At 37.5% G+C, this 19,381-nt stretch overlaps 1 protein-coding gene across 1 annotated transcript in view; it reads left to right on the forward strand.

Moving 5' to 3' along the window:
• The first annotated feature begins 3,333 nt into the window (after positions 1-3,333).
• Positions 3,334-19,381, forward strand: part of slc45a4 (solute carrier family 45 member 4) — a 53,869-nt gene continuing 37,821 nt past the window's right edge. The window contains exons 1-2 of the mRNA XM_014474387.2: positions 3,334-3,526; positions 5,155-5,238. The gene's annotated coding sequence lies outside the window, so the exon portion shown is untranslated. The remainder of the gene's footprint in view (positions 3,527-5,154; positions 5,239-19,381) is intronic.

A 19,381-nucleotide genomic window follows, 5' to 3' on the forward strand; every position in this document is an offset into this window, starting at 1 on the left:
GACAAAATACCACTACTGATATTCCAGTTATTGCATAGTATCAAGTGGAGTATTTATTAGGTTTATGGGGGCACATAGTGGCAAAAACTGATTATTAGTATTGAGATTATTCCTGTTTGATATTAAACTTAGTTTGTTGATCTGTGTCAAAAACAGTAAAAAGAGATTTGTTATTAACAAATACGTTTTCAAGTGTCTTAAAATTTTTGGAAGCATATAAAATGCCAAAAGAAATAGCTGTAATGTTCACAAAAAATAACCTTGGTTTTAAATAGATTACACAAATAACCATAAATGGGATCAAAATGGGAAAAGTGTGAAATTTTGATCAATGTAGACGGTGTGATTGTTTAACCAGCTATATCAATAATCAAAATGGTCGCTTACATTATTTTAGTGGCAGAAGGAATCATTGTTAATTTTATATATTAAATAGCAGTTGATTGATTATTTTAGACACTTTTGTTTACAGCTGTACTGTGAAAATTTGGTATATTTATTCAAGGTATGGGAGAATATCCTTCTGTCCAGTGCCTGATATGCACTTTCTAATAGTTATCAGTAGAGGGCGCAGTTTTACCAAAAAGGAACGAAATTGGTCCAACATTTCGTAGCTTCAGACCTGCAGAAAAATCGGCCGTCTATTGAGCCTGCAAGCATTTCTACAAAGTCAAATAAACATGATTACCATGACGTCACAAACCGTATCAACAGCTTCAAATCATCCACATAAACCTACTTAGAGTAGATGACGTGTTTTTGTGTTAGTTTGCTCATTTTTCATTGACTTTACACATGATGCCAGTTTCTCTAATTCAAAGAACTGCCCTCCAGGAAGAAAATGAGCTGCTCAGCTCCCTGCTGCAGTCTGCACGGTGGAAGACAAAACAAAGTCAAATAGACAAATCCCGCCCTGCTCGAGTGTCCTTGAGCAAAACACTAAATCCCTGCATGGCTGCCGATCTCCCGTGGGGCTGGTGGAGGTATTTTTCCCCTGCAGGACTCTGGCCTTTACAATAGTCTACACTTTGTGTGACTGTGCTGGACATTGTTTGGTAACATAAAGCCATAAGCAGCTGTTAATCTCCCAGCATGCAGCTCGACTTGTTCCTCGGCGATAGTTGGGGATAGGATGCTTTTTGTGTCTCCTGCTGAGTTTTTAATCACTTTCTCTAATCCATAAATCTTTACTCGGTAAAAGGGAGTTCCAGGTGTAAGCAGGCCCAAAATATACACAGATTAGGGAACTAGCTTGGCTCAAAACCTTATGCTGTTCTGCCAGAGACGCTGTTCTTTACGGCTTCAAGTCGCAGCTGCTCTTTGTCGTGAATTTGTTGCTTCAATTTACAAAAGCTGACGCATTTCTTGGTAACACTGATAAAGACGTGCATGGTAGAAGCATTATCTCACACTGAAAATTGGACATTTTATTTCACTACATTTATTCAGGCAAGATTTTTTTTAAATGTATAATTTCATTTTCATTGGTTTATTTTTTATTAATTATTAGAAAAATAAACCAATAAAAATTATATATATATATATATATATATATATATATATATATATATATATATATATATATATATATATATATATATATATATATATATATATAAAGTCATATATTTTTTATTCCTCGTTCATATGAATACTTTTTGTTTCCTTTTAAGACATTTCACAAGTTTGGTGCATACCAAGAGAGAAGATCTTTGTAGTTTTTCTTTTTTCAGTCACTTTTATGCAGCTAAGACATACGAGTTTTTACCCAAAGTTGGAAAATCAGGACAAAAATGGTGGATATTATTTGATTTTATTTTTATTAAAGTCTGTATGTTATTTTTTGTGGGTTATAATTTTGTTCTTATTTGTTCTATCTTTATTTATGATAAATAAATAAACATATTTGTTATATGTATATATAAAGTGACATTTAATTTTCTTTTTACAAAAGAAGTGCACTAAAACAAAAACATAGATAAATTATGTACAATATGGGTTACGTTTACTCTTAGGGCTCTGATTCCGCTCATATGGCCTCTTCAGTTCCTCTTGCATGATTTCTATATGATTTAGGTCTTTGGGCTGAAAAAAACCATTGAAGTCAAACAAACCATGTTTGGTTTGTGTCTGGAGAATCATCATCATCCTTTTTACAGATCTAATGATGACCCACATTCAGATTTTTACCAGTGCCCATCAGATTTTTATTTGACATCTCTTGGTATAATAAACAGATCCTAAAAAGATTCTCAGAAGCTTTTGTAGGATGAACAGGTCCACAGCATGACAGATTCGACACTATGCATGCACTTTTTCCTCCTGTTTCAAGCCAAAACCATGTAAGGGTACCAAAAACCTTACCTTTAGACATATTTGACCACATTTAAACTTTCTGTAAGTATAGCAAGTTGTACTTTTGTAGCTGCAGAACCAAAAGGGTTTTTTCCTGGCATACCCTCAAAACACAGTGAGCATGTTTACAGCATTCAATGATTGCTATGAAGACATTTAGTGGCCCTAAGGAGCCACTCTGTGCTACATTTCTTCGTTGAAGGGTTTCTTTTACCTCTCTAACTATTTACTTCCTGTTTGTGGTGAAAGATAAATGCAGGTCCTCATTCAGCCTGGTGCTCAGTGGCAAAAAGAAAAAGCACTTCTGTGTCCTGTCAGACATTACTTTGGGACACAGACAGTTATGAATTAACACTTAGAAGCTCTTAGAAAATCTAATTAGCTTAAAACTGTAATTAAGATTAAACTCTCTATGTACTTTAATTCTAAAGAGATTGTTTTTGATGTTGAGATAATGTTTGAACATTCAAATGTCTGTTTTTATTTCACTCAGTCTGAGATAATGTCGATGCTTTACCAAGGGTGACACCTTCTGTAACAGGAAATAAACTTTTTGTACTGCAGCTGAATAGTGTGAAGATGACTGGGTTAGAGTTAATGCAGAAAAATAAACAAATAGAAAAATAAATGACAGGATCATTTATGCTGTAAAATCATAATAATTTTTCTCAATGAATTTTCCTTTATAAACAAAATAAAAATGTCAAATCAGTTTAAAATTTTTATGTTTTTTTTGTTTTATTTCTTTTTGTCACTACTTTCTTTCTTTCGTTTTGTGGAATATTTTATTATAGAAATTTTAAACAATGTCATTATAAGCTTTTAGATTATATTTATAAATAGTTAATATTTAATGTTATTTATAATCATGTATCAAATAAATAAATATACCGCCACTCAGTATGACAATGCGATACGTCCAGATGACATCACTCATTGAAGCTCCGCCCCCTTATGCAAAACAAGCCGTGTCGTCGACGGAAGCCAGGCGCTGCGTCTCGTCTTCCGACAGTTATTCCTTTAAAGGCGCATTTAAAGCCCTGGCTTCAGCCGTGGGAGCAGTGGACAGCCTGAGAAGCAGCAGCATTCTGCCGCAGAGCCAGAGCAGCGACTGTCCGGCCTCCCGGAGGACACAAACACTGAGCCGACTGGCTGTCAACGACCCGGCGAGGTGAGTGCAGGGTCCGGTAAAAAACAACAACAGCAACAACAACAGTGGTGGGGGACGGCAAAATCCGTCCCCCACCAGCAGCACCACCACCAGCAGCTGCAGCTGCTGGTGGTGCTGCTGGCTCTGAGAACCAGGATACTCAGCATCTCAGGTTGCTGCTGAAAAGGAGGAGGAAGAAGAAGAAGAGAGGCATTTCCATTACTTTACAGGATGTATCAGGTTGCATACATTTCTCCTGCGCTCATTAGGAAATGTGCATTATTAGAATTTGAGATTAGCAATGATTGTTGTTGCAGTTTGTGCAAATGTTTCGTTTAATTCACTGCAGCTTCTTTTGTTATTAACCGGGAAGAAGCGGTTGAACACAGAGTGAAGATTAAGACTCGTGTCTATATTTGCTTTAAAGGTGTGATTTCCCACATGACTAGATGTAATTTTTATCTGTCAAGATCTGAGAAGACAAACACGTTTTGGACACTTTTGCTGAAACTCTGTCCTTCAGATTTTGAATTTGGCTCAGCAGTCTTTAATAAGGATCACTTTGAGTTTGTTTTCCTCTAGTTATATGTGGAAACTCCAACCTTTTATTATAAGAACGTGCTGCTCCCTCGTTGTGTTGACGTTTGTTGTACTTTCTATTAGATGTATTCCAAAACTTTTAAGCAAATTGTGCCTCGCAAAGTATTCGTAACCCTTTCTGTTTGTTGTATTTGTCTCTTTCCAAACACTAACCTTAATGTATTATTTTATGTGATACACCAAATGCATTTTTGTAAAGTTGAAGAAACATGATATCTGTGTTTTCTTCTGGGAATCTTTTGGTGTCCGTCTCTACCAACGTCTTTAATCTAGACACCCATCTTATTTACAAAACAAGTTCAATTGAGAGTCTGTAAAACACCAATTTCCAAGTCTGGTTGCATATTCTAAGTTGGATTTAGTTCTGGACTTTGACTAAGCCAGTGCAACAGTCAGATATGCTTTAATTTAAATCGTTCCATCATGTCTCTGGCTGCGTGTTTGGGGTTGCTGTGCTGTTGGAAAGCGACTCTCCACTCTATAACTATTTTCTAACACGTTTTCTCCCAGGATCAGCCTGTGTTTAAACTCCATCCACCTTCCCATCAACTCTGAACAGCTTGTCCCTGCTGCATGATGCTGCCAACACCGTGTTTTACCATAGGGAACCATGTCATACATAGCCTCTTATTCTTCCCTTGAATACAAAAGCACGGCACGCTTTTCAGAATTTTACTTTGAAAAATGATCCAGGTTTCATTTTCTATTCCTAGTAACATTTATGCTCAACTTTCTGTTGTTTTGTCTGAAATGACAACTTAAGATGCTTCGAAAGTTTGTACAGCAAAACTTTATGCAAGATGCCTCGTGCATAACGAATCTGAATCCAAATCCTGCAGCGAGGAACAGGAGATGCAAAACACAAATGATTTCTTTTGCGTGAGCTTTCCCCACAGGGAGAGTGTGTGTGTGTGTTTGTTGTGTTTGCTGCTGCATTGGTTTAATGTGCAGTAAAAGCTGAAATAGTGCTGCTCTGCACACTCTGTGTGCTGATTTGTTAAGTCTCACCTCTGTTTTTGTGTCTCTGTCTGTTTTTGTTCTTGGTTCAGGATCGACTGCCCGGTTTGACATCCACAGCCAGGACCAAAGGAACAACGTCTCGGGGACATTTATGAAGCTTTCGATGCCTTTTGGTGAGTCTCTTCTGGATGATTAACAGACACTTGACTCATAAAGTAAATATGATCTACTTCTATTATTCTGTTGACAAGTCAGTTTTGTAAAGCAGAACAGCAGTGCAGAAGTGCTTCCTTGCATTGGGTCATAACCTTGGTTTTGGAATCACCTGACTGGTTTTGCAGAAAAAACAAAAATCACGCTACCTCTGAGGAAACTCCTTCCTTCCAAATCTGTCAGGCTCTTCTTTTCGTTTTGTTTGCGTTGCACTTTAGGTTTTGCTTTGTGTGTGTGTGTGTGTGTGTGTGTTGGCGAGCAGCCGGCTTATGCTGAAGTGAAAGCAGTCCACTTCCTCTTGATGAGGTCTTTGCTGACTGTTGACGGCTGCTGCGTCAGCATCAGGTTATTACCAACTCATAAGATGCACGCAGACGCATGTAGTCACAAGCTATATGAATGTCACATGAGCACACAATAGGTGTGTATGTAATGCGGACACACACACTGACCTTTATAAGTCAGACAAATCAATAATGGACAGTGAAGATGCAGGACCAGGGTATATTTGCATAAATAAAGCCGAGCTTATAGATTAGTTGACTTCTTTTCATCTCATGCCATGTTAGCCAAACTTATGAATCCCTAATTTACATGTCATTTCAGATTCACTCAACAGGCAAACCCAGATATTTCAGAAGGGAAACACAAGGCTTTGTGGTGTGTTTTTGACCTGTTCAGAACATATGATTCATACTGAACTGTCTCAACACTGCAGTCGGGGTCATTGCACTCGCTGTTTCTGCATCACGTGAAAAGTTTTGGGTCTTGCTGAAAGCTTAGTCAGCTGTCGGGTTCCTAAAAATCCGACATGTGCTGTGATGGGAAAATTTTTATCTGGTAAAGAACTTTTATGTGGTAATGTTTCACGTACAGCATTATCTGTGCTTGGATTTTTGTTGTTGTGGTTTCAAACAACTCGACTACATTAAATCTAAAGTTATGCAGACAATGACAAAGGGTTAAAATAATAACCATTGCTTTTGAGAAATTCTAAAGTTGTTTTTTTTTTTTAGATAAAATAAAGATCATTGGTTTTTGACTTAGAAAGAGCTTTTATTTAATGTTTTACTGAGTGTAAATATCAAAATATCACCACTCATTTTCTAAAAAGTAGATATAATTGTTGTTTTTCCCCTCGCACAAAAAACAAAATGCTCTTTAAGACGAGCTACCATTGCATTGACTCAAGTGTTGCCCTAACTTGCTTGGGCCTGACATTCTCACAGTTTGACCTTGAGTAAAAATCAGTGACTTAGACAACCAACAGTCTAAGGTTCAGGAAAATAATGATGCATTCAAAACAATTTGGAAATAACCACATCTCTTAATTTTAAAACGGGTCTCCAAAAAAAGCATTAGAGTTACAGTAGTTTTACAAGATTTCGTTTTATTGGATCATCTGCTCTGGCGCCAATCAGCTGCTTTGCAGATGTGGCTTGCCGGCTGTAGTTTTAAAACGGCTGTGCATAAATAAAAGCGATGGGTGTTGCTCCTGTGTTTTTACTGCCAGTGTGTTTCAACAGCTGGTTTAGGGGCAGAGCTGGAGCAAACGTCGGACTCTTTTCTATTATCTCATAAAAGAACTGCAGACTCTGGTAATGGCATATAGCGAAGATTTTTTTTGCACCAATAATTTCTTGCTAACGAGGTGAAATAATTTCAGTTGCAATGGAAAACAAATGCAGGAAGTCGGTGATTAGAATCGAATGTGGTTTGTTCATATGACCCCATGTTCAGATGTAATTTGAGGTTTTAGTCTTCGCTTCCTTTTTTCCAGCCATTTTTAATTAATCATTTTTTTGTCTTTCTCTGTCCAACGCACTCGGACACGGGATCAGTTTTGTTCTGTTTTTTGTTTTTAATCCGGAGCTCTGATCCTTTGTGTACATAAACCCCATCCCCTCTCCTGTGTGGTTCTGGAGCTCAGATCTGAAGAAACAGGAGGGGGAGAAATGAGTTGTCACATTATGAGCCAGTGGCTGATTTTTCTCACTTACAGCAGGGCCGTCAGTAACCTCCTTATCTCACTAGATCTGCTGCACACACGCCCACACACACTGTAGTTATAAAGATGTTTCGCTTGGTTAACTTCTCTCTTCATTGCGAGTTAATTTTCTGTTTTTTCTTGAGCTCCTCATGATTCTTTTCCTTATTTATCTTCTGTTCTCATTCATCAAGCATCTAACAGTTTTTTCTAATGCTTTGTTTTGTTCTAGGTCTTTTAACCTCATGACTTACAGGCAACTTCTTGCTACATTTCTGTTGTCAAAGTGACACAGTTTAGTTTTTCTTCTTTAATAATTGTTGTTGAATCAGTTACTTCAGTTATCTCAGCAGTTTTGATCTTATGATTTCAGACTTCTTGAGGTCGTCTTGTTGTTTGATACTTTGAGTTGGATTTAAAGTCCTCTCTTTTGATTAAAGTGTTCTGTTTTAATGCACGTAAATGGAGGCATTCAGTATGTTAAAGGTGCGGTACGTGTTGCACTTAAAGCACAGATGTTGTTCTGTCATTTATAAAATCAAGTGTAAGTGGGGATATTTACCACTAAGGCCAAAAACCTTCTGCTCCCAAAATCTCAGCAAACGACAAATAAAAACAATCAAATGTGCTGAATATTGAAAAATTAGACAAAAGGTACAATGTGAACCCCAAAGTTTTGCTGAAAAACACCAGACACCACATGATCATGGTGTTCCCACTATGCTGTGTCATCGTAAACGTTACATGCATTTCTTTGAGAAGTTATTGTTTTCTTGTTTGTTTTGCTGGAGAAAATTCAGCCAAAAACAGCAGGAATGGATTTAGCATTTGGATAGTTTGTGAAAACTTTAAGCCGCTGTCACAATGTGTTTACTCGCGAAGCTAAAATAACTTTCTACATTCATGTGAATTCACAGCATAAGATCAGTGTTAAAATGTCTCAATATGGTAGGATTTACCTTCCATTTGCATCTATAAGCTGAAGCCATTGTTTGCAGAGATAATTAAATAATGTCATTGTGCGACGGTATCATACTTTTAAAAAGTTTGCATTTGTATTTGTTTTTCCAGAATTGGTGAAAACACAACTGGCAACTCCTAGAATGACAAAACCGAACAATTAAAGGGCAGCAGAAATGATGAAAGTCGAAGATACTTTTATTATTTGTCCATTTTCCTCCAATGCCAAAGGCAAAGCAGGGACAAACAAGATAAAAAGCTTATGCGTGACAGCTTTTTGTTCGGCTCTGCAGCCAGGTATAAATGTACTGCTGTCTCTGCGTTTATTATCAAATCTAAAGTTTCTCTCCTCAAACTTTCTTCAAAGTCGTTTTGTCTCCGTCCTATTGGGTCGTTTCCAATATAATTTTCAGTGACTCGTCCTCAAAAGATATTCATCCAATGACTAAGTGAAGCCCACTTTCTGATGAAATGGCTACAAAGAAACCTGTCTGGATGCCAGAGATGTCTGGCAGCGTGTGTGTGTGTGTTAGTGTGATGCTTCTTGGCTCATTTTAGTTAATTTAGGGTGAAGCACACACACCACACCCTCCGCTTACACTTATCTCTCCAGTGTTTGCTGTCACAGTTAAAGTTTACCTTTTCAACAGTTGCCATATGTTGTGTGAGATATAGAGACATTTTTCCCCACACGTTCAAGTCAGTTGTTTGCTTGATAGTGCTGTGCTTACCTTTGATATCGTGGATGTTTTTCTTTCACCTTTGCACGTTTTTGACACACAAATCTGTCACCCAAAAATGGCCTCACCTGGAATGTTTTCATACTTTGTATTTGTAAAACAGCACGTTTGATTTGGATTGTTCACAAAAACAAGGAGAGCACCTTTCCAATTTTGAGAATATGAGAGTTTCCGCTTAAAAACCAAACAGTGCGCTGATTGTTTGCGTTCTGCATGTGAACAGAGTTTCTACAGACGACACCGTCTGAATGGGCCTGCTCTCTGTGAAAGCAAGAGAGAGAGAGAGAGAGAGAGCTGCTCTGTTGTCTTGGAAAAAAAAACGAGGAGAGAAGATACCTGGCCGAGTGCCAGTAATGTCATTAACACTGTAATGAGACACTCGGAGTGATAGCCGCTCTCTCACTTGGTTTTCTCTCAGGAGTTTTCTTTAACAGAACGTTCTTTCTTATGCTTCCTCAACTTAAATTTAATCCGTGTCAGTGATGGATTTTATAGTTGCACAAAATCATGTTGGATGAACACAAACTGCGAAGCGATAAATTACAACTTCATAGCTCTTTCTATCAATCAATCAATCAAATTTTATTTGTATAGCACATTTCAGCAGCAAGGCATTTCAAAGTGCTTTACATCATTACAAACACAGAATCACAATGCAATATAGAATCAATCATTAAGTCAAGTTACATCAATACATTTGTAATTGATTACATTTCAAATGCAATTCTAAACAGGTGGGTTTTCAGTTGAGATTTAAAGGAAGTCAATGTTTCAGCTGTTTTACAGTTTTCTGGAAGTTTGTTCCAAATTTGTGGTGCATAGATGCTGAAAGCTGCTTCTCCTCGTTTGGTTCTGGTTCTGGGGATGCAGAGCAGAACCAGAACCGGAAGACCTGAGAGGTCTGGAGGGTTGATACAATAAAAGCAGATCTTTAATTGCTAAACCGTTCAGTGATTAATAAACTAACAACAGCATTTTAAAGTCTATTCTTTGAGCTACAGGGAGCCAGTGGAGGGACTTTAAAACTGGTGTTATGTGCTCTATCTTCCTGGTTTTAGTGAGAACGCGAGCATAAAACTCTATAGAGTTTTGCAGCCATTTACAATAAAATGTATTTATTATTGAGTGCTGAAACAAACTGAAATGACGTACTAAATATGTTTTTTCTGATTAGATATAGAGCTAAACCAGATGTTTATAAACTGTATAAAAAGAACAAAAACATTGTTTTCTTACTGCCTGACATTAAATCAGACTAAACTTCTCCTGTTTTATGTCAAGAATTAAAAAAACATTTCCATTTGCTAAATGTCAGATAAAGTATGCTAAGATTACTAGGGCTTTAAGCAATTAAAAATGCTTAAAGGCCTAAAACATCTGATTAATTTATTTGAATTAAATTGGGACACACGTGGTTGTATTTAAAGGCGCACTTTGAAAATTATGCTTCCTTGTGCATAGGGAAATTATTAAAAAAATTGATGAAATTTCTGTTTTTAATGTTCAGTGCTTAAGTAGATGGATAACTATGGTGTGAAATGTTGATATCTCCTGCAGAGCAAAGGAAAAGATGATGCAAAAATGCTGCGTGAACCTGGTCAATGTCGTCATCCACAGTGTAACAAGGCCAGTCAGTGAGGAAGAAGAAATATCTCCATAACTAACAAAAAGTCAGATTAAAGTTTGCAAATGCTACGGAAACTTTTTGAGAAAAGCTGAAAGGCTGTGTGAGGGCGAGAGAAACCGGACTCAGTTACTGGTTCTGTCTGGAGGAATGAGCTAGAAATTCCAGAAAACTGAAGTGAAAAGGAAACAGAAAAGCTTTTATTCAATTCATATATCTACCAAACACTGAGAGAATGTATGCAGACGTCTGAATTTAGGGGAAGTTTCAAAAACGTTTCTCTCCTTTTGTTCTGACATTTAGAAAATTGAAATACGGTAGTTCGGGTCCTCCTAACTATTTAGGAGGGTCCAAACTATTTTAGTCTGACATTAAATAAGACTAAAATAGATTAGTCAGTGAGATAATATAAAAATTACATATAAAGTAATAAACAAATATTGAGATTTATATTTAGCATGCTGCCTGTCTCACAGTTCTCACAAAGCAGATTTCCAAATCTGTTGATCAGGTAATATTTGTATACAAACAAGGAATGAAAATATTTTATTCTTGGCTGCCGTTTAGGGAAATGAAACAAAAGAAAAACAAGAAAATTAAAGAACAACAACGTCTATCCTTTAGCAAGAACGTGTTCATATATGTCTGTACTATTAAAATAACAACCTTTGTTGGCTAACTAGCTTGTGTTGTGTTGTCAGTTTGCTGTTCATCTGAGTAAATGTGTGCAAGTCAGTGAGTTTGATACTGTTGATTTTATTTGGCTTTTTGTTTTTGTCAGCATCAAGCAAGCCTGCAGGAATGAGTAAGACTGCAGATCCGCGTGCTGTTCAGTGGAATATTCCACCAGATGAGTGGGCAGGGTCTAAAACTTGCCACCTTCGGTTTAGCGCCACTCAGAGCAGGTCTCCGTATGCCGTTGTCGTTCCGCTTTTCTCTGCGAAAAGTAGCTGGTGTGAAATAATGTCGATTATGAGAGGAAAACCTGTTGTGCTTATCTCCTGTCAGTCTGCAGGCTCTTGGGTGGAGCAGAGGAGTTTTTGTTTTTTTTCAGTCACTCCGAGGCATGTTTTTCTTTAAAAGACACAGCAGGGGAGTGTGGCAGACAGTGGCTGCATCTCAAAAAGATGAAATGGCAAAAAAAATATAAATAAATAAATAAAGGTAGCAAATTGATCTGCTTCATATTGCATGTCTGTTTTTTAATTTAATGTCCTGTTTGGCTGAAAACCTCAGTCTGGAGGGGGAGGGCATCCACACACACACAAGCAGCCCCCACCTGGGGGTGAAGGTGCAGGTGGAGGTTGCAGTCATGCAGCGTAGGGTGAGAGGTCTTGAAGTCAGAAAGGGGCACGGCTGATGTTTGACGCGCTTATTTACAGCATGTACGATTCTGAGCTGAGGCCGACACTGGAGGAGGCAAAAGTAGGCCAAGGCTCATCTGACCCCCCGCTCTTTGAAACATCCAGACCTGCTGGAGTTACGGCGACTTTTACACAAAGGTGGGGGTCATCTGTTCGCGTTCAGCTTGTCAAGCAAAGGCTTTTTGGTTCAGTGGATTACATAAAAACGGCGCTAAATTCATGGGATTCTCGACGCCACGTTGACATTCAGAGTCTAGACGGATAAACGGGCCCCCTAGATTAAAATAACAGTTTGTGTGTGAGGTCGGTCAGTGTCCTCAAACTTTCTGCAGCACACTGATAGTGTATAAGAAATACATAAACATCAGAATATAATGCGTTTGCTGTTTCAAACACTCATCAGTGTGTACTGCTGTAAACACATCCTGACTGTCATCTGAAACCTGGAGGAGCTCATGGAGATGTTGGAGAGAAGTTGTCACATGCATAACAAAATGTATGTGGGTTAGCATGCTGTCTGTGTGATGCTAACTAATCTGGCTGTGGACTGATTACAGTAGGTATGTAGGCCAACCAGGGTGCTAACTAGCCTGCTTAATAACTAGCAGGGCTGAAAATATTCACTAGAATGGCTGCTCCTGTCAGTTTCTGCTGATGTTGGGGTAACTTTTCCTGTATATTTTAAAGTATCAAGTAGCTTTTATGAGTTAGGAAGTGCACAAGATATTGCTGTTTCCTTTCTAGTTTTGATATTGATCTAAGTTTAATCTTTGTTAATGTGCATAAAGTTTCTCCCTTTTTTATTTTGTGAAATGAGACAAGAGATGACCAGTGAGCGATTACAGATTTCTTCCCATGTTGGTGACCCTGAAAATTTCCAGACATTATACGGCGTCATTACAAATGTCACAACGAATGGTGCTGTGTTTGTATTGATGTAGACATTTGCTTTTTCCATCTTGGCACTAACAAGAGCAGCTAGTATAAACAGTCTCCTGCTCTTGGGGGTAGGGCTGTTGTAAACGAATATTTTAGTAATCGAGTAATCTATCGATTATTCTTACAATTAATCGAGTAATTGGATAAAAAAAATTACAAAATAAAATATTGATAAATCTGGCATAACACCGGTGTTACTATCGGATATCAATATCAGTCCAATCTTTTATTTGTGAGCATCTCTAACAGTTACTTTTTTGCAGTTTAGAAAACTAACCTGTAACAATAATAGCTCACTTTCTAAGTTAACCTGAAGAAACGTTATACAAAAACCTGAAATTATATTCAATTTAATAATAAAAAGGCAGGCTCACAAATACGCTTATAAAAAATGTCTATGCTAACACTTAGCTTTTGTCAACAACTCAGAGGCGGAAGTCAGAGCTCCACGCAACGCAAATATTGACCCGACCGGAACACGGTGCGCTAAATAATAAAACATAAATTAACGAAGCTTCGAGGCAGGTAAATTTTCCTCAAGGAATTTAAAAAATCGAGGTACTCGAATCATATAAGGAATAGTTTCAGCCCTACTTGGGGGTTTATAGCCAATCAGCAGCAAGGAAAATTAGTGGTGTTTCTGAATTGGCTGGTTTGAAAAACACCAGCCAATAGCGCGTCAAGTAGTATTGCACTGACGTATTTCAGCTTCCCAAGTTACATTTTTTAAATTTGTTAGTTATGCTCCATGCAAACAAAGATTTTCCACAAATAATTCGAAGTAATCAAAGTCCGCCGACACTGAACTGTGAATAGGCTGGACTCCAATGTGTAATTGGCACTTTTCTTATTTGAATAAACTAAAATTAGGTCATGACTCATGTTATGACTTTTTTGTAAGTTGGCAGAATGAAATGTAATATTTTTACTGAAAGTCATCATGCCATACGAATCTCTGACTCATTTCTTCAGTAGCCATTGCTATTTATTTATGTTTTGGACATGCTGGGATCAAAACGAACAAAAAGGTTAAACCACGTGTTGTTTCTTGGCTAAACTACTGTGAGCCAAACAAAGAAATGCAGCAGTTGCTTCATTTTACTATTTAATGAGCATTAGTGCTGAGTCTTAATTCAAAGTTTGACAAATGTTGGATCAGTTCTGCTTATTTTGCAGAAAACTGAGCCTTCAACTTGTCATAAAGAGGACTGAAAATTGGACTTTGACAGCAGCTTGGCTCTGCAGACCAGTTTGTGAGGTTGTTCATGTGACGACAAAAACGTTTTATTGTTTCCGTGTCCACATTACATCGTATTCATCAAAGCTGGTGTAGCGATTCTAGCTTTGCGTTATTAGGAGACGATTTGTCATTGATGCTGTTGCTGCACGTTGATGCACATGTGCCCCCTCCCCTCCTTCCTGTGCAGTTCTGCACTGCAGCAGTTCAGCACTTTCTGCAACACATCCAGTCTGTTGTTTAACTCTCCCAACGTCCATTTCTCTCACTCTCTTATCCTTGCCATCTGTTTCCCAAAGCTGGGAATGTGGTTACTTTCCTGTGGATGTCATCACCTGCAGATTATCTTAAACTTCCCTCCTTGTAGCACTAAGCCATGCGTGCTTCATGATGAATGCATCCTAAAGCAATACTTTTTAACAAAGAGACCCTCGTAAACATTGTCGTAGCAACATGTGAACCTGATCCCGAGGCTTTCTGCCCTGTAATCTATATGCTGCTCCATTTGGGTCAGGGCTGTGCTGTTTGTGGTGCTCTCACGTGCCTCAACACCAAAATTCATGTCACCTACAAATAGACGGTTTTGAGAGAGTCGGGTGGCAGAGTTCCTAGAAACACACTTCACTTATACAGATGCACAAAGTTGGAGGTGCAGACAACCAGGCATTGTCTTCAAAGCCTGTGATGTTTTCCACTTTCTGTCACGTTGCAACCAAAAATGTAAAGATATCTTACTGTAATTTTTATGCATAATGAAGTAGAGGTAAATGTCGCATGATTTTTATTTTAAAAAAAACCTTTTTTCTACTATGACAAAAGTTTATAGAATCACCCGTTGATGTCACAGCTGCAAGTCTTGTGCGGTACTTTCACTATTTAGGGTGGTTTCCTTCCAGGGTTTTCTGTGTTTATCTTCATCAATGATCCCATCGGCAGCTCCACAGCATCATACTGCCACTCCTATGCTTGTCTGCTTCTGTGGTTAATGCTCTCCATGGATAGTGGATCAATTTAGGTTTGCAGTCGTGCCGTAGCCTTTCCTTTACCCTGCTATATAGCTCTCCTTAGCTTTAGAGCTGGCATGTCTGGTCTTCTTATTGTGAATTTACAAAAAGAAAGACTTGAAAACAGAACATATTTCACTTGGTGAATTCAGTTACTGAGCTTTTCAATAATATTCAAATGAATAAAATATGAATGTGTTTTGCTAAGCAGTAACTTGTGTTTAGAAAGAATCTTTTTTTTTATTTCTCTAAGTGTTTTTCTGCTTCCTGTCTTGCTTGGTTGCATTTTAAATCAATCCAACATTCCTCTTTAGCAGACGGAGTTGTCGAAAACAACATTGCATTTTCCAGTGTAAATGTATGCAAGTAGTCTGTACTGTATCTAGTTTTTTTTTTTTTAGCTGCGATACTCTGATTTATTTTGAGGATCTGCAATCAGTAAAAGATTAATCGGGGATAATTTAATATTTGGTGATTCTTAAAAGCAGATAAAGATGAATATTTTAACATGTGCTGAATAATAAGCAAGACATTTGTTTAAAATAAATCAGGATGTCACTTCCACAGTCTGTTAGACCATTAGCACTTAGTGTATTATTGTAACATGTCAGATCAGTTATGTTGGCCACTCATATTACTGCACAAACCTTTTAAACCAGTTTAATTTCATTTTAAAAGTTGTTTATTTTCTTTGTGGTAGCAGTGCTCCTTGGCAATAACTCTTATACCACTTTAAAGCCTTTTAATTTTCTCTTAAACTGTGCAACACTTAAAAGAAAATGGACTTATGGGTTAATTAGCAAAGTGGAGAATGGTGGTTACACCCATTTAAAAGCTCATTTTCCTATTGAGTCTCATTTGTTGTATGTTGGATTGAAACCAAATAAGTTGGAAATGTAACAATTTATTAGCTTAACATAACATCTTTTTCTATTTTCCCCCAGAAAAATGCAGGTGTGGACAGCTTGATTTTTAACAAAGCTGTTTCAATAAAATATATTTTTACCACTTCTCTAGTTGTTTTTCCTGTAGATTAATTTAAAATACTGAGCTGTCATTTTCTTGTGACAGCCCAGTTCACTTTTTTATCCTGTTCGTATCAGATCATATGAATTAAGCATTTTGCAACTTAAATTTGGCTGTTTTATTTTTCAATGTCTGTGACTTCGACCTCCTTTGACTTTAAGTAATCTCTCAAACAACATACTTAAACAAATTTCACCAAAAAATGTGCAAAAAACTAAAGTTTAAGCCCTAGAATCATTTCTCTTAATAACTTAAGTCCACATAATCGCCTCTTGAGTGTATAGAGCTGACAGATAATGAGCCAAAGAAGAGAAATTGTGTGGAAACTGAGACGATACATGCAGTGAGCGAGTCTGAGCTTGCCTGGATATCATGTTTGTGTGACAGGTAATCTGCTCTGGCACAAGAATAAACACTCACTAAAATAGACTGTGTGTACGGGCGCTGATCTGAGAAACACGGGAGACGATGCTCTTAATTTGTCCCTCTCCTTGAACTTTACAGGCACCTCCTTCATGTACCATTTGTCATGGTCATACTCTTCTCATCTCCAGCTCTTTTCTTTATAGTTAGCTTTAATTTACTGACGTCTGTGAGTCTTTTGCTTCTGTCCTTCTTTACGCCTCCTTATGTGAGGCTGAATTTTGCTGAAGCTAACTGCAAAGTAGTGTAAGCTGTAATTGTTTGTAAGCTGAGCTCATGTTACCAGCACTTAAAGAAATAATAGAGGCGACTGGAAGTAGATCTGCATAAATCGGTAAAATCAGATCACATTCTCTACTTTATGTTGTGTTAAAAGAAAAAGAAATAATGAAACAAACAAAAAAGCCTTCGGATTAATTTTCAGTTGTCAAATCAGATGAAATCAGATTGAAAATTAAGTAAGTTGTTAAAATGTATATTTCTTAACATAAAGAAATAATATCAAAGTAAATAAATTAAATTTATAATCAATAAATATAAAGAACTAGAGCAGCATAATAAAATATTGAATTAATAAAAGTTAGACACATAAAATAAAAATAATCCTACATTTTTAATCAAATTTAGACTATTTTATGCAATAAAGTGGTTTAAAAAAATAAAAGGATACAATGAATAACATAACATGTTAAGCAAAAATTAAACCCCAAAAAATAACATTTAAAAATATGTAAATGAACATAAAATTATATTACAATTCTATATAATTTATCCAGAATTTGAGAATAAATACATAATTAAATATGAATATAGGCACATAAATAGTTGAATGGCATTAAAATAGCATTAGAATTGAAAAAAGAACAAAGTAAATACATAAAAATGTTTTAAAAAATTCAAATAAATTAGAACAAAAGATATCTCAAGACTTTTGTCTTGTTCTAGTTGTCTTCTAGTTTTATGTTTTCAGTTGTTTTAACTTTTATTATAGATAGTTAAAAGTAATAGCCGTTTCCTGCAAAACACAAAAAAACTGTTTTCCCTCCCAGATAAGTGTGACGTATTTTTCCAACTAATTAAAGGAAAAGAGTCCCAACTTTCTGGTTTCGAAGCTACCACTTGAGCTTCCCACTTGCCGCCGTATTGGCAGCGGCTTGTAAACATGTTGAGAAGTAATTTGTTTTTTGACTACACCCATCTCCAAACTCTGACTTTACTTTCATTTCTGGTATTTGTTTTCTTTTAAATCACTGGATCCTGTAAAGTTATCTTTACGTGAGAATTGGTCTGCATGCGGAGACAAACGCGCTCACCTGCTGGTTGAAGTTCAAATGCAGCAGGGCAACATTTTACAATGACACACACACCCCCACACACACACACCCACACACCCCCCCACACACACACACTCACATGATGAGTTTCACAATAAAAGCATGCCAACACTTACCCACTCAATTCAATTCAACACTTCTAATGGAAAAATAAACATTGAAGAATAATAATCATAAGAGACTTATTGGAATGTAATCTGGGTCACAGAGACTGATGGAAGTTTGCAGGAGAAAAACAAACGTGAGGAGAATGAAGACTTATTGCTGTATTTACCTACAATTATATATCTTCCATGTTGCAACTCCTCAATAAAAACCAGATTTGTGAAGTTTCTCCTGGCTGAACTGTGAATCCCTACAGCTTCTCCTGACTTACCATGGGTGTGTTGGCTGGTTTTCTGATGAAGGCTGATGGACTGAACAGTGCTCTTGTGAGATATTCAAAGCTCTGGGAAATATTTGAAAGCCTCCACATGCCCCTGAAGCTTGCCCCAGCTTGGTAAACATGACAATAAAAGGCTAATCAGTGACATACTTGTTGCATCTCCACCCTGCTTGGATCATCTTATGATTCCCAGCTTAACCACTTGATGCTTGTTGTCATATTTGGAGGTTGGGTAAGATCTCAGCATTGAATCTATGGGTGCTTGTTTGTCATTCTCTAATTTAAAGAGGAATGAGTTTGGGATAGGTCTATGGACTACACAAAACATGTTCATTACGTTTATTGCACAAAATCGTTCTTAGATAATGAGATGTTAGTCTGCTCAGTTCTGCCTATTTTGAGCTCCTTTCAGAACCACTTGATGCTTGTTGTCTGAAGCTGCTACCCAACCCAGGAGATGTTTTAGGACCTCTTGATAAATCTAGAGAAGTTGCTGCTAGACCCCCAACTCAACATTTACACTCATAGATGCGCAACTATACAACCACACATTTTTGAATAGCAGAAGTGGAGCCTCTCGCACAAAAAGCAAGAATGCACCAAAGTGGTTTCTGAATGGTAAGCCAACAACAAAACACCTGTATTTTCCAGGAGCCATTGTACACATAGCACATAAATTAGTAAAACTAGCTGACCAAATGGGCTGGAGCTCAGCTTGGGTTGCTAGGTAACGGGCAGAGCAACACTGGGGTTGCTAGGTAACGGGCAGTGCCTGCTGATTTGTGACATTGCATGGAAAGTTTTAGAAATGGCTTATATTCCAGATGTCAAAAAACATCAACTTATCTCCAAAAACCGGCTTGGTGGGTTTTCAAGCGCTTAGTCTGAAGCAGAAGATTCACGAATGGAAGTACCAAAAATGTGCAAAATGTGAATTTTGCATAATAGGTCCCCTTTAAGGGATGAGGCTCAGTGCCTCCAAGTCCGAGGCCATGGTCTTGAGCCGGAAAAGGGTAGAATCCCTTCTCCAGGTCGGGGAGGATGTCCTGCCCCAAGTGGAGGAGTTCAAGTATCTCGGGA

This window comes from Xiphophorus maculatus, chromosome 13, assembly GCF_002775205.1.
Source record: "Xiphophorus maculatus strain JP 163 A chromosome 13, X_maculatus-5.0-male, whole genome shotgun sequence".
Classification (NCBI taxonomy): Eukaryota; Metazoa; Chordata; class Actinopteri; order Cyprinodontiformes; family Poeciliidae; genus Xiphophorus; species Xiphophorus maculatus.